The 19,672-nt window shown below is 43.4% G+C and overlaps 1 long non-coding RNA gene and 1 pseudogene across 1 annotated transcript; both read right to left on the reverse strand.

The window, feature by feature from the left end:
* The window catches only part of LOC149120455 (septin-14-like), a 142,239-nt pseudogene that overhangs the window by 58,145 nt on the left and 64,422 nt on the right, over positions 1-19,672 (reverse strand).
* Positions 908-12,315, reverse strand: LOC149120456 (uncharacterized). The gene is made up of 3 exons (XR_016225914.1): positions 12,040-12,315; positions 8,826-8,882; positions 908-1,530 (listed from the first exon to the last, which is right to left on the reverse strand). It is a non-coding gene; the product is annotated as an uncharacterized LOC149120456 (long non-coding RNA).

Here is a 19,672-nt window from a genome sequence, read left to right on the forward strand (position 1 = left end):
TCCTTTGATAAGAATTTTGGAGTATCTATTCATAGGCTTTCATCTAGAATTTCTTAACCCAATCATTAAAGCCTTTATTGAATAGTTGATTACTTTTGCACTGATAATTGATTTTGTTTGGTTTTAATAAATCTTTGTCCAATAGACTTGTTTCTGCTTAGCACTTCACTACTAAAACTCCATTTTGAACAAGTGTAAATTCACGTGCAGTATTTAAAGAAATAATGTAGAGGTATCCTATAAATCCTTTACCTAGCTTCCCCCAACAGCAGTAACTTGAATAATTGCAATATAATAGCACAACCAGAAAATTCATTTTGATACAATCCATCAACATTACCTAGATTTCACTAGTTTTACATGCTCTGTGTGTGTGTGTTTAGCTCTTGTTGCTTATCAGATTCATTTATTTTTAACCCACAGACTGCAGTATCTTTTTGCCAATCTGCATGCCTTGTTTTTATTAAAATCTGCATGACACCTTGTCAGATGCATACCCCCTAATTACTCATCACATTTTCTGCTGGTAGGAAAGACTATTACTTGCATAGAGTCAGGTAAATCCTATTTGTTTGGCAAATCTTACTTCTGGTATAGAAACTGCTGCTCTGAAGATGAATGAATCCTTCATGGTTGAGATTTTCTGAGGCTCCTAGATCCATGTTTTTAGTAGTAGGGTGAACCTGGAAAATGTTTGGTCAACCCACAGGAAAAGTAAATGAACAGTCACTAAAGTCTCATTGTTTGTGTTTGTGAATGGTTGATATCAATGGATGCTTTCTAACATCTAATACCTTTGGTTATATGTTATATATTTACCATTTTTTATTAAGTCTGGACAAAAATAAATGCACATTTATTAAAAAGTTTATCATAACCAAGCTAAAAATGTTTATTTTAAAATATATGGTGTCTATACTTTTAATAATCTGGTACCTATGAAATCCAATTTCCTATTAACCAATATGTATGAATATCCTGTGGCATTACTTTTAGATGAGACATGAGATGCTATAGCCATCTCTGCAGAGTTATGCATTGTTGAGCTTTATGCATTTTATACATTTATGTATTGTTGAACATTATATATAGTCAGCTCATCTTTTTTAAAATGCCAAGTACTAAATAAAACTTGAAATTATTGGACATTTGGGAAAAATAAGGACTATTAAGCAAGCTGCGTTGTACTATTTGATAGTGGCACAAACATTGGTGAGTTAAATAAAAATAAACTGCTTTCAAATTTTTAAAATTCACTGGCTTTAAAAAATAGATTAAAAATCCCTTTTATGAGGACCTTGATAGAATGATGCTGCTTCAGTCCAGGATGTCTGTGTCTGTATGATCCACTTTGCAGAGGATTATTGTTAACCCTTGTCAAACAGTGCTACAGGATTAGGGGCCATGGATCTGGGACACTGATGACCACATTGGTGGCCTGGCCAGTGAATAAAATACAAGGAAAGGGAGGGTGGGCAGACCATCAGTAATCTTCACATGGGATCTTCTGAGATAGGTTCCATAAACCACCTAGAAAGCAAAGTTGGTGGTAAGTCTACTTGTGCAACACAGTTACCATTATTTTCTGTAAGGGAGTTAACATAATGCACATGGCAATGCATTTTGGTCAGTCTTTTTATTTCTTTTTATAAAAAGATTATGTATCTACTAATTTGAAAGGCAGAGTGACAGAGAGGGAAAGAAAGACAGAGAGGTTTTCCATGTACTGCCTCACTTCCCAAATACCCAAAGCAGCCAGGGCTGGGCCAGGCAGAAGCCAGCAACCAGGAGCCAGGAATTCCTTTCTAGTCTGCCACATGGGTAGCAGGAGCCCAGGTACTTGGACCATCAGGTGCATTAACAGGAAGCTGGATTAGAAGCAGAGCAGTTGGGACTCAAACCTGCACTCTGATATGGGATGCCAATGTCACCAGCAGTGGCTTAGCCAGCCATGCCACAAAGCCTGCTGCTTGATGAGTGGTTTTTTTTTTTAATAAATATTGTTTTCCATGACTTTGCTATTGATTCCTTTTTCCTGATCTCTTTGGTTCTTAAGGAAAGATAGTTCATATTCTCTGTGCATCAGGACTTCTTCATAAACCAGTGATTCTCAAATTTTGTGAGCACTGGAGTAATACAAGCCTTTTCCAAAGATACAGAAGCCTCTTGGATTACAATTAAGTTCATCTAGAGTGGAGCTGCCATGTGTTAAATTTGACAATCCATGGAAATCATAGCATGAGATGGGAGAATGGAGTATGGGACATGTGCATGTCCTGTTCAGTGTTCCTCAGCACGTGACAAATGACAGCTCATTTCTGCCATCCTAGTCTCTGTTCTCATTTTTCCCAGTAATTTGGTGCAAGTCCCAAGTGTCTCATCATTTCATTGGGACACTGTCAGCCTACAAAAAGTCCCCAGGTGATTCTTACACACCATCAGGGTTGAGAATTCCAAGACAAGAAGAGTCTCTTTTCTCAACGAGAAGTCCTAAGACACAGGCACTTGTCCTCTGGATGTCATTCTTTTCAGACATGTCTGCCCAACAAGGCATTACAGATTTACTACAATGCATGGCTTGTATCTGTGGTTATCAGTGATAATTGTAATATTCCCTTTTATAAAAATATTTGTTTTATTTTATTTATTTGAAAGTCAGAGGAACAGAGAGACAGACACAGGCAGAAAACGATCTCTTATTTGCTGATTCATTCTGCAAATGGCTGCCACAGCTGGGGTTGGGCCAGGGCAAAGCCAGAAGCCTGGAACTCCATCCAGGTCTCCTGTGTGGGTGGCCCTGACTTAAGTTTTTCATTCATTACCTGCTGCTCCCAATACATTAGCAGGAAGCTGGAATTGGAAGTGAAGCCAGGACTGCAACAGTGACTGCAAACCAGGTGCTCAATCCACATGGGACACAAACATTCCTGCCTATTCCATTATAATACTCTTTCATGCTGTGTAGTAAGGGAACTGATAGCCACTTAAGGCTTTTTAAATTTTCATTAGGTAAACTTAAAAATGCAATCCGTTGATTCAATGAACCACATTCCATGCACACCATAGCTGTGTGTGGCTAATGTATGGGATAATGCAAGTGCAGAACCCTTCCTTCCACTAAAGTGTCCTGTTGGTCTAGACATAAGGACCAACCTTCTTAATCTTCAGCTGCTGAAAGAGGGACCTTCTCAACAGAACAAGAGATTATGAGAACTCCAACACCAAGAGAAACTAAATATGATAAAAAATGAAGCATCTTTAAAAGTGAAACATAAAGAGCATGATTTTACAAAAGAACTTTTTAAAAATAAACACTTGCATCAACCAGCTGTTTTTTAGAAGAAAATGCAAGCATGGATTTGAAGACAAATATGCATCTTAAAGCCATTCTTAATTGAGGACAATGTATAAATATCGAATGTGGGCAGTTATCAGAAGACAAATGGACTCAGAGATACTGAGATGTTAGATCAGTAAGTTGTAGACACACAATTAAAATGCAGTCAAATGCGCCATAACAATGGATATGAGTGTCAGAAAATGGTATTGTGGAAGTAAGAAGGCAAACAAAAAAACATATTCAAAAATGTAAGGTCAACTAGGGAGAGTTCCAGGCCCCTAGAGGAACAGGGAGGAGACCGTTTTTTCTGGGAAAGGTTGGGGAACATGCCAATTTGGATTCTCTATTACTTCCAAAGCTGAGTTGCCAATCCCTCAAGTAACACCAGTGTAGAATTATTACAATGATTCCAATATCTATCCTGAAAGAAACATGTTCTTACAATCAGGAGAAATGTGTAGTTTCTTCCCACTGGTGTGAAACCGTTTCTCTACTTTTGCTTTCTAATATTGAGATCACAAAGGGAAGCTCTTTGTGCTATAATTTTTTCTGTGTTTTGGGATGGACATATCTATTATTTAATTTGAAGAACAAAACATTTGGATGTGGTGATCATTGCTGGATATCCCAATAATCTATGAGTAGCAATTGTTAATGTGTCGCTCCCCCTCTTCGTGGAGGAACGACACAGGACCCTGCGCTGTTCTTTCGTCTGCTCGGCCCTCCCCGGGTTTGCTGCTGGTTCTTCCCGGGTTGGCTACTATCCCTTCCACCTCCGTGGAAGGGCAGTTCCCCCTGGCCACATTCCCCACTTCCGCAGGGGAGCGGCACACCGCCGGCCGGCTCTTCTCGGGGGCTGCACAGGTGTTCCCCTTAGATGTTCCCCTTAGATGTTCCTGGTGCATGTTCTCTCTCTCCTTTATAGTCCTCCTCCGCCAATCCTAACTCGGCTGCCCACACGCCGAGTACGCTGCTCTCCTCCAATCAGGAGCAAGTCCTACAGTTTATTGGTTGAACTGGAGGCAGCTGTGCAGAAGCTGTTTACTTCTCTCCCAGCGCCATATTGTGGGAGAGCAGATGCATAGAATAAGTCTTAATTCCAGTAACTCAGTCTAGTCCGGTTGCTCCCCACAGATCCCCCTTTCTTTTTATTTTTTGGCGTTGATACGCGCCTGTCTTCGGTGTCCCGCGGCACACACTCTGCTCTACTTGCTAGAGTTGCCACAGGCTCTTACAAGTCCTATCAATCAGGCAAACCGAATCCGGGTCCTCTCTTCGCCATGTTGTGAGGAGGTTTTTAGGCGCTGATGCGTGCCTGTGTTCGGTGCCCTGCAGCGCATGCTCTGGTCGAGCCTGCAGGGGCTTACAAGCCCTATCAGGCAAACCGAATCCAAGCCTTCTCATTGCCTTTTTGTGGGGAGGCCTTACTGATGTTAATTCGTGCCTGTCTTCGGTGACCTGTGGCGCATAAGCTGCTAGCCGCCGCAGGTGCTCATCGTGCTCATCGCCTCACTTAATCAGGCAGACCGAATCCAAGCTCTCACATTGCAGTGTTGTAGGGAGGCCTTTCTATTTCTCTATTTCTCTATCTCCGGGCATTCCTATTTCTCCCATTTTACTTCTATCTTCCAGCATTCCTATTTCTCTCACTTTGCTTCTAAACTTCTATTTCTCTTATCCCTGCAGCTTCCCGGCTCTGCGCCGCTTCAGCCAGCGCCTCTCTCATCTGCGCGGCTCCGCTTTCCACGCCCTTCGCGTCTGCACCACGGCCTACGCCAGCCCCGTTCCCTATCTACTTGTGCCCCGCACGCTCTCTCTGCACACGGCAGCCTCCGCGAGTCACACAGCGTAGCTTACGTGTCCGCCACTAGCATTCAATCTAAGTTCCCCGGGCTAGCCTGGCGAATTCAACCCAGCTTACGTCTACGCCCCACGGTTTGGCTTCCCGTCCTTTGCTCCCCGGGCTAATCAGACGGATCCCAATCTGGCTTACGTTTCAGCTTCTGGTTTCAACTTTTCGCCCCCTATTCCCGGGCTAACTTGAGAATCCCAAAGTGGCTTTCGTGTCCGCCTTGGCCTGCCCCCCACGGCTTCAATTTCCCTAACATTTTTCTCTACCCGGTATGTTTCCCCAAGCTTTCTTCCAACAATACTCCTCCCTCATTTCTCCTGGCCTCCCCCCACAGTCCGCATCCGAGTCTGTTTGTTCTAGCTTTCACTTTCGCTTTCGACCTTAGAGATTTCTCCCAGCTTCCCCCCGTAGTCCGTATCTGAGTCTATGCCTAGGCTTTCAATAGCTTCTTCCGGCACCTTTTTCGTCCGGCTTTTCCCTAGGCTGTTTGCTAGTCTCTCTCTCCGGTAATTTCCCTAGGCTGTTTGCTAGTCTCTCTCTCCAATATTTTCCCAGTTCTTCCCATTTCTTCCCTCCTAAGTTTCCTATCCGTCCTAGGTTTCCTATCCGAGTCACGGCACCATTATGTCGCTCCCCCTCTTCGTGGAGGAACGACACAGGACCCTGCGCTGTTCTTTCGTCTGCTCGGCCCTCCCCGGGTTTGCTGCTGGTTCTTCCCGGGTTGGCTACTATCCCTTCCACCTCCGTGGAAGGGCAGTTCCCCCTGGCCACATTCCCCACTTCCGCAGGGGAGCGGCACACCGCCGGCCGGCTCTTCTCGGGGGCTGCACAGGTGTTCCCCTTAGATGTTCCCCTTAGATGTTCCTGGTGCATGTTCTCTCTCTCCTTTATAGTCCTCCTCCGCCAATCCTAACTCGGCTGCCCACACGCCGAGTACGCTGCTCTCCTCCAATCAGGAGCAAGTCCTACAGTTTATTGGTTGAACTGGAGGCAGCTGTGCAGAAGCTGTTTACTTCTCTCCCAGTGCCATATTGTGGGAGAGCAGATGCATAGAATAAGTCTTAATTCCAGTAACTCAGTCTAGTCCGGTTGCTCCCCACATTAATGCATGTACATTTGTGTTACATATGATTGAAAAGAAATATGTTTCACTATGTACAACAGTGCTGAGGATTTTCTTTGTACACCATGGCTTCAGCAGAGCAATTTACATATTTCAATGGATTCTTTGTCAGATCAACACAGCAAGAAGTATAAATAATGAATCAGAAAAATGTTCTGAGCATTACAGATGAACTTTAGAATACCACTCTATGTGGAGGGTGGGACTTACGCCCCAAGATGGTGACCCACCATGGGAACTTCCACCCTCATAGTAAGATGGGAAACAGACTCCGCCCCAAGGTGGTGGCCCCCATGACCAACCACATGCTACATGCCTGATTAATGGAGCAATGTATATTAAATCAAGTTTTATTATGTTAGCTTGTTACTTTCGCCTCTGAGCTGGACTTTATTATGTTAGTTTGTTGTTTTCACCTCTGAATGAGATTTTACAATGTTATTTCCTTATTTTTCTCTCTGAGTGTGATTTTATACATTAAGCTCTATAATAGGTATAGTAGCTCTGAGATGTCAGATTACCTGTTAAGGTAGATGATCAGAGATATAACTGGGCCAAAGCTTAGCCCTATTTACCTCCTGTCTCCCCAGGTTACAAGGTGATTTTAAAAGATTTATTTATTTATTTGACAGGTAGAGTTACAGACAGTGAGAGAGACAGACAGACAGAATGGTCTTCCATCCGATGGTTCACCTTCCAAATGGCCACAACAGCTGGAGCTACGCTAATCCAAAGCCAGCAGTCAGGTGCCTCCTCCTGGTCTCCCATGCGGTGCAAGGGCCCAAGCACCCAGGCCATCCTCCACTGCTTTTTCTGGGCCACAGCAGAGAGCTGTACTGGAAGACGAGCAACCAGGACTAGAACCCGGTGTCCATATGGGATGCTGGCTCTGCAGGCAGAGGATTAGCCTAGTGCGCCACAGCACTGGCCCCACAAGGTGATTTAGCTATGGATAGTTCTACATCTGTTCCTTTGGAGACTCCATGACAGATCCACACTTAATAATTGGGAGGCCCTTCGACTAGATGGGATTAAGAAATTATAGCTAATGCAATGTATCCATGTAAAATGCTAAGAATAATTAAGCCCATGAAGACCTGTATCTGTTTTTATTTTCTCAGTTCCTACAGAGACTGTAAAGCTGTATAGCTCTGCATACATTCCTACAGACTTACTTCTAAGGGTACAGTTTAAAACTTGATATGGGATCGCAAATCCCCTTGGGCTAGATGGTAATGTTAACATCTTAAGTTTTAAAGTGATCCTGTCTATAGGATTAAGTATGAACTGCTAATAGTAAATAAAATTAAAGAGGAGTGAATGCTCCAATATGGGAGGGAGTCCTTGCAGCAGACTCACAGAGTGGCAATCTCCTTAAGTAACACTCAGTGACCTCAAAATCACCCCTGAAGGCATTCTGGTCTGGCTAGAAAGCCCACAAGAGCATTTCAGGCATGGAAATCCAGGGCATTTGTGGAAAAAGTGTCCCTATGTGGAGAACCTCCCTGGGTGAGACCCCAGTGGAAAGGAGTGGTCATCAAAGTAGAATGTACTTTTCTCCAGAGGGAGGAGAGGACTTCCACTTTGCTTATGGCCTTGTCTGAATACTGATGGAGTTTGTGGAACTCAAAAGGCTTCCATGGCCTAGGCAGCTTATGTCAAGAGCCTCAGGTGATCACTGATGTCACACATAAGAGTGTTAATTGTTAAATTAACAACAGGAGTCACTGTGTACTAACTTCCCATGTAGGACCTCTGTTCTCAAAAGAGCTACAGTATTAACATTAATGGTAAAAATTAATTCCAAAGATTTACTTTGTGCTATTGTGTGATATTATGCATCATAAGTTCTAGTTGTGGCTAAGTGTCAGGCTCCATTGCCTGTATTCTTAGGTATTTATTTAAAGTTTATTAAGTGCCTCAAATGTAAACTCTTGGATACATGTCTCTCTGTGAAATTTCTGTCTCATATGTTTTAACATAGGGTCAGCTATTTAAAGGCAGCTGAGGAGATTTCTGAGAATGACAAAATTCTGTGGAATTTGGATTCCAAGATTTGAATTCCAAGCTTTTGTATATAGCTTTAAAGAGGCCCTGATGCAGACTCTGTACTGAAAAGTGTAGCTGCTAAAGTTGTTCCAGAGAACTAAGGAGCGTCTAACTAAAAGCTCCGGTATTGGGAACTGCTGATGACAGGATTCTATGGAATTTGGATTCCAAGATTTGGATTCCATGCTTTTGTACATAGCTTTAAAGAGGCCCTGATGCAGACTCTGTACTGAAAAATATAGCAACAAAAGTTGTTATGGATTCCAGGATTTGGATTCTAAGCTGTGTGTTTGCTTAAAAAGCCTCTGACATAGACACAATGTGCTGGGCATGGGAGCTACAAAAGCTGTTCCAAGGAATCAAGGCATTTTTAACAAAAACTCCAACATTAACAATTCCTGAGCAAACCATTCATAAGATTCTCTTCAGATCAGTTTCAGCTTAAATGAAAGGGACCTTACCAGGAAAAAGGAAGACCTTTCTCTCTCTCTCTCTCTTTCACTGTCCACTCTGCCTGCCTGTCAAAAAAAAAAGAGAGAGAGAGAGAGAGAGAGAGAGAGAGAGAAGTCAATGATTATATTAACTTAATACATTTTGTGTCATGCATGGTTGCACATGGATTGGATGCCTAAGACCTACTTACAACTATATCATGTTATTTTTTAATTGTTCCACATTTAACCAGAAGAATTTGGAAACATTACCATCATTCCTCCTTCCTCCATAGAAATAAACAGAAAACTAATTCATAAACATTTCCAAATTACTCATTATTTGATTTTATTTCAGAATTAGATTGACAAAAATATATTGATTCTATTCTAACTTAGTCTAGCAAGACATATTAGTATTCAAGAAATAAAGTAAATTATATTTTTGTATCATATTTTCTCTTTGTGAGATACATTTTATCACACTGGTAAACAATATATCTAATTTAATTTTGGGGAGATCCTGTTCAAATTAAAGGTACAAAACATACCTTTCTATCAATAACTTGAAGGAATTAAAATTATGCTTGTATTGATGATATCTGTTACTTTTTGTAGAATAACTCTGCCTTTCAAAGAAAATAAATCTTAAAAAACAATTCTATAAAACTATTCAGTTAACTTTTGAGGTAAGTGATACTTAGGTGAAAATATGATGTTTGCAATATAAATACAAACAACTGGCATAGTTACTATTTGAACCATCTGGGGAACAGTGTATTTTGCTGTCAGTCCCTTATGCTATATTCTGTTTGTAAAAAGCAATTCAGAAATAAAAAGAAAGCCACAGAGAATTTAGCATGAGAGCGGTAGTCTAAACATTCCAAACCTGAAAACGTTTGAAGTCTGCAGAACTGATCTGCAAATGCTCTTGAGAAAGTGGTGTTTGTTGTGGTGGTTGTGGTTGTTTCCTGATTTCTTACCTAAAACTGGCCAGGAAAATTGAGTAATAATTCTCTCACGTGTACCTCAATGTTCAACTTTTGCCAAATAATGCTAACAGGAGTGGACAAAGGAACAAACGTGGTCCCAGAAAAAATAGATTGCTACATCAAGTTTTGAGAGCCTATAAAAAATTCAATAAGAGTTTTTGAAATAAATCTAATAATTCTCTATTACCATGTGTTTTCTCAATAATCTCATTTTGACATTTGATATGCTTAAAGATATAGATACATTTAAAAATTAAAAATAGTTTTTCTTGTATGCCTTATTTCCCACCTTTAGTAACTTTTTAAATTAAATCTGGCTTCAAACTGTGATCAAGAATTCCAGAAAATATTTTATTATATCATGGTTAGTAATTCCCCATTAAAATATTGTTTACTTTTTAAAAAATATAGTTTTCAGAAACAGTTCTTAAAATGAATTTTCAAAGATAATTATTGTCATATCCAGTTCATGTTAGGGGCTTTATTTTGTATTTCTGCCCTTTTGGAAATGGTTCATTGAGATAAACATTCATTTCCTTTATTTAAAGACTAATCACATGATTTTGGAACACATTTTTGTAGAACTATTCAAGCATCCACTGCTTTCGCAAATGTGTAATACTGATGGTTGAAAATATTTGCACATCTTTTTTATGTTCAGTGTATATTGATATTGAAAATCCATCACTTATCTAACCTGATGAAACATGAAACTCAAGGTATTATTTTATTCAAGCTAATACTTCTAATTAAATAATTTACTTGGCTTTCATTTACTTTGTAAGAGCTCCATTTTCATTGGCTTTGCCAACATTGGAATTGGTAATTTTTGTGATCCTGGGCCTATGTAATGTAAGAGAGTGGTGTTTAAAAAGTAGTAAGCAGGAGGGAGCATTTGGCCAAGTGGTTAAGAATCCCCTTCAGACAACCTTGCTACAATGGAATGAGGGCCTCTGAGTGTTGTTTCCATTTCTGTCTTCAACTTCCTGCTAATGCAGACGCTGGGAGGCAGCACAGGAGGGCTCAAGGAATTGGGTTCCTGCCACACACACACAGTATAATTACTCTCTGTTTTCAAATGGATACACGAAAACTAAAATATAGAAATATAAAACGTGGAGAAAGTTATGTCTAAAATTATCAGGCTTTCGGCGCCGTGGCTCAATAGGCTAATCCTCCACCTTGCGGCGCCGGCACACCGGGTTCTAGTCCCGGTCGGGGCGCAGGATTCTGTCCCGGTTGCCCCTCTTCCAGGCCAGCTCTCTGCTATGGCCAGGGAGTGCAGTGGAGGATGGCCCAGGTGCTTGGGCCCTGCACCCCATGGGAGACCAGGAAAAGCACCTGGATCCTGGCTCCTGCCATCGGATCAGCGCGGTGCACCGGCTGCAGCGGCAGCCATTGGAGGGTGAACCAACGGCAAAGGAAGACGTTTCTCTCTCTGTCTCTCTCTCTCACTGTCCACTCTGCCTGTCAAAAATAAAAAAATAAATAAATAAAATGATCAGGCTTTAGAAACACACACCCTGTATATTCATTAGACAATCGGCTCCTAACACTGCTACACCTGCAGGTCCAATTGGGACTGTCAGATGGACCAACATCAGCGTGACCAGTGCCAGTCCTGCCGGCTCAAGAAGTGCTTCCAGGGGGGTTGTGCAGAAGGAGGGTGAGTGGCCCCCAGCCCCGCTGCAGCCTGGTGGGGGCGTGTGGTAGGTGGGTGAATGGCACCCCAGCCCCGCTGCCTGCGGAAGGAGGGTGAGCGGCCCCCATCCTCCCTGCAGTCGGCCGGTGGGGCCTGGGGTTGGCACCTGCTAACCACAAGACCAGGGCCATTGCACCCTGTACTGGTGCAGGAATCCAATTACAGCTGTGGCCAGGGCCCGGTCCCCATGCCCAAGCCTGGCCACTGCGTCCTGAAGAAATAAACAGACACACACACAGACACACACATACATGCACACACATGCACAAACAACACACGCACATACACACATTTATTTGGTTTCTGTTGCTCCCACCCCTGCCTCTGTTTGCTTAAGGCAGGAGCCGGGCAGCCTGAGCCCATGGGGACCCCACTCTTGTTCCCTCCCCAGAAGCCCCAGCCTGGCCCAGGGCAGACAGAGTCCAAGCAGTGCGGCCCTAAACTCCAATGCCCTGCAGTTTCTCCAGGCTCCACACGGGGAGGGGGGGGCGGTGGTCTCGGGGTAGGGGTAGAGGGGGTTCCAGCCTCAGGATAAATGCGCACCCCATACCTGCTTTCTGTCTGCTGGTTCTTCCCAGGGTCTGACTCCAGTCTCTCATGCTTTCGAAGTCCTCCCCCCTCACTGCGTCTGTGAGGGAAGCTGATAAAGTCGGCTCAGAGCCCCTTGGAAAAGCCACTCCCTTCAGCTTGGGGGGTTCACCTGTGCCCCTCTTCTCACGTGGCTGATCTGAAATCCCGCTGGCCCGGCCCTCAGGTTGGCACGACTACAGCCACGTGCTGCACCCCCCACCCCATGCGCGGCTTCCCACCATCACAGCTCACAACCCCTTACTTTGCTTTGGAACCCAATGACTTCTCCAGGGACTCTCTTTGTCTTGTGCACTGTTGTGCCCCAGGGTCCCTGCATACAGTTGGCCCTCAGTAAATAGCCCATGGCTTCAGTTGCCACCAGGGTAGCCCTTCCTCCATGGCCAATACTGCTCTAAAGCAGATTTGTTAATTCGGGGGTTGGTGTTAAAGAGGGAGTTGTGGGTGGGATTTGAAGCCCACGCCCCAGCCTGGGCTGGAGGAGGAAGAGTTGGGGTGGGGGTTTGAAGAAGGGGGGTGAGCAGGTGCAAAGGCCCTGGGGTAGGATGGGGGGAGGAGTGGTGCAGGTGGGGCTTATAACCAGGGCAGCACTTTTGGGCCCCATTTGGCCACTCCTACTGGACAGCTGACTCCCACCCTCACAGGACTCAGCCCCACCTCCAGCCCCGAGTCCCCTCCAGGGCTGGTAATGTGCTCTGCGTGAGGCCGGTCCAAGGCTGGAGCTCATGGATTCTATCAGGCCAGGTGGGCCGGCTCATTAAGGCTCCTTAATTTGCCCTGCCTGGCAGCCAGCCCTCCCTGCCTCGGTTTCCCTCCTCCCACCTCACCTGCTTGCTGCGGGCGAGGCCCCAGCTCCCAGTCCCACCTGGGGAAGACCCCAGGCCCCCTCCCCACCCGGGCTCTCCTGGAGCTGGGGTGGGGGGACTCTGAGAGAGCCTCGCTCTGGCTGTCTTCTCCCTGCCCTTCTCTCTCTCTCTCCCTCCTGCCGCCCCGCAGCGCTGCAGCAGGGCCGCATCCCGCAATCGCTGCCCGGCAGCGCTGGCCGCCTCCTCCGGTAGCCCTCCAGGCTGGGTGCTGGCGTGGCGGCGGACAGAGGCTTGTTCCTGGTGCAGCTGCGGGTGTGGCAGGTGCGGGCCACGGCGGAGGGCCGCTGGGCATGGACCAGGTGAGAGCGCTGGCGGCGCGGCTGCTCTTAGCGCTGCCCCTGCTTGCCAGGGCGCCACCGCCAGCCGAGCGCGCATGGCCTTCCTGGACCAGGAGCAGGTGGACGAGCTGGGCCGCCTGCAGGGGGACTCGGTGGAGTCCGGCTGCCTCAAGGTCATGGCGCTCTCGGCCTCTGCGCGCACGGAGAGGCTGCAGGAGCAGGCGCAGGTGGCTCTCATGGAGTATTGCGCGCCCAGTACCCGTCCCAGCCCCAGCGCGCCCGGCCCTGCGCGCGCTCCAGGCGCCCCTCATTGCGCAGCTCCACTTCCTGCGCCTGGTGGGCAAGACGCCCACCGAGACAATCACCCGGGACTCGCTGCTGGCGGGCAGCCGCTTCAACTGGCCCTAGGGCTCTGGCCGGTGAGCCGCCGCGTCAAGAAGACACTCTGCTCTGATTTCGGTATCACAGATTGCACAACACCTGGAAATAGTTTCTTTAAATGTGACGATCGGTTACAACGCAGAGAGGTTAAATGAAAAAGTGTCTAATCACGACCATATTCTTTCTTAGTAACTTCAGGCAGATTTAGCATCTCTACAGTATATTAAATAATTGCCAGATATTTCCCAGGAACACCATGTTTTTCTGATGGATTTCAAAATTTCATGGGAAATAGAAGAAGATAAGTTTATGTTGGCACATAACATTTGAAATATGTATTTCTCATAATACATGTTTTCCATGAACTTTTAAAATAACCCATGTATATATAAATTTCAACATGTTTTGAACCAAAATAAATTTAACTTTTAATTCCATTTCCACAATCTTTTTAAGGTACGCTTATGTGAGTCAAACAGATGGCTTCGCTCACATAACACAAGGCTTGAGGAAATATATCTGTATAAACATGTTTTGGGGGCTGGTGCTGTGGTGCAGCAGGTTAACGCCCTGGCCTGAAACGCTGGCATCCCATATGGCCACCAGTTCAAGACCTGGCTGCTCCACTTCTGACCCAGCTCTCTGCTATGGCCTGGGAAAGCAGTGGAAGATGGCCCAAGTGCTGCACCCCTGTGGGAGACCCAGAGGAAGCCCCAGCTCCTGGCTTGGGATCGGCACAGCTCTGGCCATTGCGGCCAATTGGGGAGTGAAACAGTGGGTGGAAGACCTCTCTCTCTCTCTCTCTCTCTTTCTCTCTGCCTTTGCTCTCTCTGTGTAACTCTTTCAAATAAATCAATATTTAAAAAATAAATAAGCATGTTTTTGAAAAATAGTGGATTATATATATATAATACATCCTGCTCTGCAAGGGTTTTTTTTTTTTGCTTAATAATGTAAATATATTTTATAGCTAAACAGTATGTTTCTTCATATGGATTTATCATATACTATTAAATGAATGCTGTACTGTTAGGTATTTACTTTTCTATCCTCAAGTTTCCCTAAGAAAAAGTTTCCATAGACCCTTCTGAAACCTATTTTTTCCAAAGAAAGATTTTTTTAGGAAGTGCTTATTTGGGACAAGAGTATATAATAAACATAATCTGTATTGCTAAGACTTTTGGTACACATCACCGATTTCTTTTGCAAATTCACATTCTATTCAATGGCCATTGCCTCATATATGTCAAAATGTCAACAGTTGCAATAATTGTTTTGAATCTGATGAAAAACACATACTTTAATTTGTATTTATTCAATTTTTAAATAAACTTCTTACTGAGTTTGCTGATAATTATATATATATTATACAGTTATTATTATATTATATTATATTATATTTAAGATATATAATATATAGTCTAATGTGATATATTCTAATATATAATTATATGTTATTATAAATTATATAATTATGTTTATTATATATGTTATGTAACTATATAACTATGTTATATAACTATGTAATATATAATAATATATGCATATATGTGTGTATATATATATATACACACACACATAGATTTATTTATTTTTTTTGACAGGCAGAGTTAGACAGTGAGAGGGAGAGACAGAGAGAAAGGTCTTTCTTCCATTGGTTCAACCCCCAAATGGCTCCCATGGCCGGCAAGCTGAGCCAATTTGAAGTCAGGAGCCTGGTGCTTCCTCCTGGTCTCCCATGCAGGTGCAGGGCTCAAGCACTTGGGCCGCCCTCCACTGCCTTCCTGGGCCACAGCAGAGAGCTGGACTGGAGGAGGAGCAATTGGGACAGATTTTTCATTCATTTCTGGAAATATTTTTTAAGATTTATTTATATATTTGAAAGGCAGAGTTACAGAGAGGCAGAGGCAGAGAGAGAAAAAGGTCTTCCATCTACCGGTTCACTCTCCAGATGGCTGCAACAGCAAGAGCTGCCCTTATCTGAATTCAAGAGCTTCTTCTAGGTCTCTCACATGGGTGCAGGGGCCCAAGGACTTGGGCCATCTTCTACTGCTTTCCCAGGCCATAGCAAAGAGCTAGATATGAAGGGGAGCACCTGGGACTTGAACTGGGACCCATATGGGATGCCAGCACTGCAGGTGGTGGCTTTACCCACTATGCCATAGCATCAGTCCCAGGATATACTTTTTAATTTTAACAAAGTTAATAAACTATGAGTAAAAGTAATTGAGGAAACACAGGGAAAAGTAACACTAGTGTCCATTTTCATGTATTAAAACAATTGTTTACAGAGAAAAGAACTTTGTCAAGATTAGAAAAAAATATTGCAAAACTCTTAGGGGTAAGGCCGGCGCTGCAGCCCACTAGGCTAATCCTCCGCCTGAGGCACCAGTACCCAGAGTTCTAGCCCCGGTTGGGGCACCAGATTCTGTCCTGGTTGCTCCTCTTCAAGTCCAGCTTTCTGCTGTAGCCCAGGAAGGCAGGGGAGGATGGCCCAAGTCCTTGGGTCCTGCACCCATATGGGAGACCAAGAGAAAGCACCTGGCTCCTGGCTTTGGAACGGTGTATCTCTGGCCATAGCGGCCATTTGGGGGGTCAACCAATGGAAGGAAGACCTTTCTCTCTGTCTCTCTCACCATCTAACTCTGCATGTCAAAACAAAACAAAACAAAACAAACAAACAAACAAAAAAACCTCTTGGGGTAAAAACTTGACTAGAGATAAAAATCCACTATACTTTGAAAATCAAATCCCCAAACACAAATATAAATTCCTAAAATCCAATATAAGAAATATAAAATAGGAAAACTCCAAATTAAAACAAGCAAGTTGAATCCCAATTTGAAGGCCACCAGCCAATAAAACAGTTAGAGAAACAAAACTTCAGTTATAGAAACACAAAATATTTCAAACATTTAAGAAATAAAAAAAACTATATTTCTCAGATGTATCAAAGTATAAATAAGCAAAGCATATTTTCAGATTTCTTTTAGAAAGCCAGCATTACATTGATAATGATGCAAGGTTGACTAGAACTTTCAATATAAATTAAGTATAAACTCTCTTTCATATACAGATGCATAAATCCTTAGTATTTTTATAATAAATGAAATCGCATATGAAAATATAATGAATAACAAGTCACATATAATAAAAAATAAGGTGGTTAACATTTCTTAACAAGTCATGTAAATTTTCCAGGTAGGTGACAAATTCAAGGAGAAAATCACATGACAATTTAATGTTCAAAAACATTTAAAAATCAGCATGTAATTTTTAAAAACTGCTTGCAGTATAGTAAAAAAGAGCAATGGCTTTCTTATTCAGATCAAAATTTTTTAAAAGGATCCTACAACGAAAACCACAATTAATACAGAATCGTTGACAGCTTTTACCCTGGAAGTAAACCTAGACCAGGAAGTCTCCACTAGTGCCAACTTTTTATTGGAGTAGTTGGGGGCGAGGGGGAGAGCAAAAAGAAATAAAATAAGATGTAAAGATCAATTTCTTAACAATAAATCGCCAATATATTGGAGATATTTATTTAGGGAGAATCCATAAAATCTAAAAACAAATAAACTGATAAATGAATTTAATGTTGTGGGAAAGATCGATGTTTTAAAAATCCATTAGATTACCAAGTGCCAGCAAGAAATAACTAGAAAATATAAAAGATCAATAGGCAGAGTAGAAAACAGAAGAAAAGAAAAAAAAGAGTAAATTATGTTACATCTAAATGTTATTCAAATCAATAAGTAATACAAACGACCCAACAGAATGAGCAGAAATACAAGGAAAACGAAAGCGCCGGAATCGGATAAACAGAACTGTAACTCACTGCAACAGGTTACCGCCAGCTCCAGGCAGCATCCGCAGGGAGAAGGACGGGGACCCAGGGCGAGGCCAGTGGGTAGCAGGAGCTTGGAGGTGAGAGCCCTCCAGCCTCGGGGAGGCAGCCCAGGGGGGCCATTTCAGACCTGAACCCAGGTCTGTCTCTCGCTGTTCCCATCCAGGACAACTTGAAGTTAGGGGTCCTTGCTATGGGGGACGCTGATTGGCTCCGTGCTTTGTGACGTTCCGTGCACTCAAGGCTGGCAAACTGTCCAATCAGGCAAGGTGACGTCCACAGTGCATCAGCACGCGGGGCCTGGACGTCACAATCTTCTCAGAGTTTTGCCTGCAGAGTGAACTCCTGGGAGACAGCTCCGCCGCCAGGAGGCTCCCAAGCGAGGTCGACCTCTGCAGCTCTCCACCTTCACTCTCCAGGGACGCTGGGCACCTCGGAAGCTGACAACCACGACATGGTGAGTGTGTGGACCTGGCTGTACCGAGAGGGGAAAACGGAGCCGAAGGCCAGGAGGACACAGGCCTCCGGCATCTGTGGGCTCCATATTGGCGCTGGCACAGGGCTTCCCCTCGGTCCCCTCAGACCTGTGGGTTGGGGGCTTTACCGGCACCCAGGACCCCCGAGGTCCTGCCCCTTCCCTGCTTGGGTGAGACTTAGCCCAGAGTCATAGCAGGCCAGCTGTGTGGCAGTAGCTGCACGTCTCCCCCGATTGTGCAGTGGGGACTGGGTGGTCTCTAGGGAGAATGTGGGCTGTGTGTATGCGGTTCATGCAGGACAGGCGCTGTCGGTTCCTCCTTCCCTCCCCACAGGGACCTGGTTCCCCGAGTTTTCTCAATATGTGGCCTGCAGGGTACTTTCGAGGGCATTGACCTCTTTACACAGCTGTTTCTAGGATGTATCACTCCTTCATATGTTTCCAATATCACAGTAACATAGACTGAGTAAGGTAGAGACAGAAGTTTTATTTGGCTTGGGTTTTTCACCCAGGTTTTAGAGAAGCAGCTTTAAAGACCCTGTAATTTGGTATTTGGGCATCGTCTTAGCACTTACACTTTCTCTGTACAGGGTGCCATCTCTATGTGCACTTTCAAAATAGAAATTTTGACCACTCAAATTTATGTGTGTTTTAAAAATGATTTCTCTTGCATGAAAGTCTTCCAAATCCTGTAGATATGTCTAGTTTACTAAGTTATTTTGGATTTATATTTTAATATAGGAGTCTGTTTAGTTTTGCTTGTTTTAATTTTTTCAAGATTGTCAGAGTACGACTGACACAATTTGTGTATCATCAAAAACTGATGTTTTGCTATGTGAGGGACGTTAAAAAGTTATGGACAATTCACGTTATCTTTTGATTACATTTTTTCATAAACTTTCTGGAATCCTCTTGTACATATACATTATGAAATGATTAAGACAATCTAACATATCCATCACATTACATCCCTTTGTTATTAAAGAATATGTAAGATATTAGCAAGTTGTGAGTATGTGATATCATAACCAACTGTTTACTGTGTTGAATATTAAGGTCTTGAGGTGTTAATTTTGTTAATTTATCTCATAGCTGCAAATGTGTGTTCAGCTAACATTTTCCCATGTCCTTCACTCTCAGCCCATGACAACCACCATTCTATTCTGTGATTAAGTGCGACTTTCTTAGATTACACATATGAGTGATATTGTGTGGCATTTATCTTTCTGTGCCTTATTTCAAATAGCCTAATGTCCACATTCATATTTTTGGATCTACATCCTGACAAAATGGAAGAATTTCCTTATTAAGGTTGTCTGTGATTCCTGTGTATGTGTGTTTATCACATTTTCTTTATTCATATGTTGACAGTGGGGTTGTCTCCATATCTTGTTCTTGTAGATAATGCTGCCAGTAATGTGGAGATAAAGGTATCTATTTGAGATACTGATTTGGTTTCCTTTGGAAATACATGCAGTTGTGAGATTGCTTTGTCATATGCTCTATGTTTAATTTTGACTGAAGACCTACATAATGTTTTCTATATTGGATGTACCAATTTACTTTCTTAGCAACAATTTTTATATTCCTTTTTTCCACCCTGGGCCAATGTTATCTTTTTACTTTTGGATAATTATTTTAACATATGCGAGATGATAATCACTGTGGTCTTAATTAGCATTGTAGTCTTCATTAGCTGTTTCTGAGCCCCTTTTAAGTTACCTGTTGGCTACTTGTATATATTCAAT

The sequence above is a fragment of the Oryctolagus cuniculus genome, chromosome 19 (assembly GCF_051225735.1).
Source record: "Oryctolagus cuniculus isolate XC-2025 breed Fujian yellow rabbit chromosome 19, ASM5122573v1, whole genome shotgun sequence".
NCBI lineage: Eukaryota > Metazoa > Chordata > Mammalia > Lagomorpha > Leporidae > Oryctolagus > Oryctolagus cuniculus.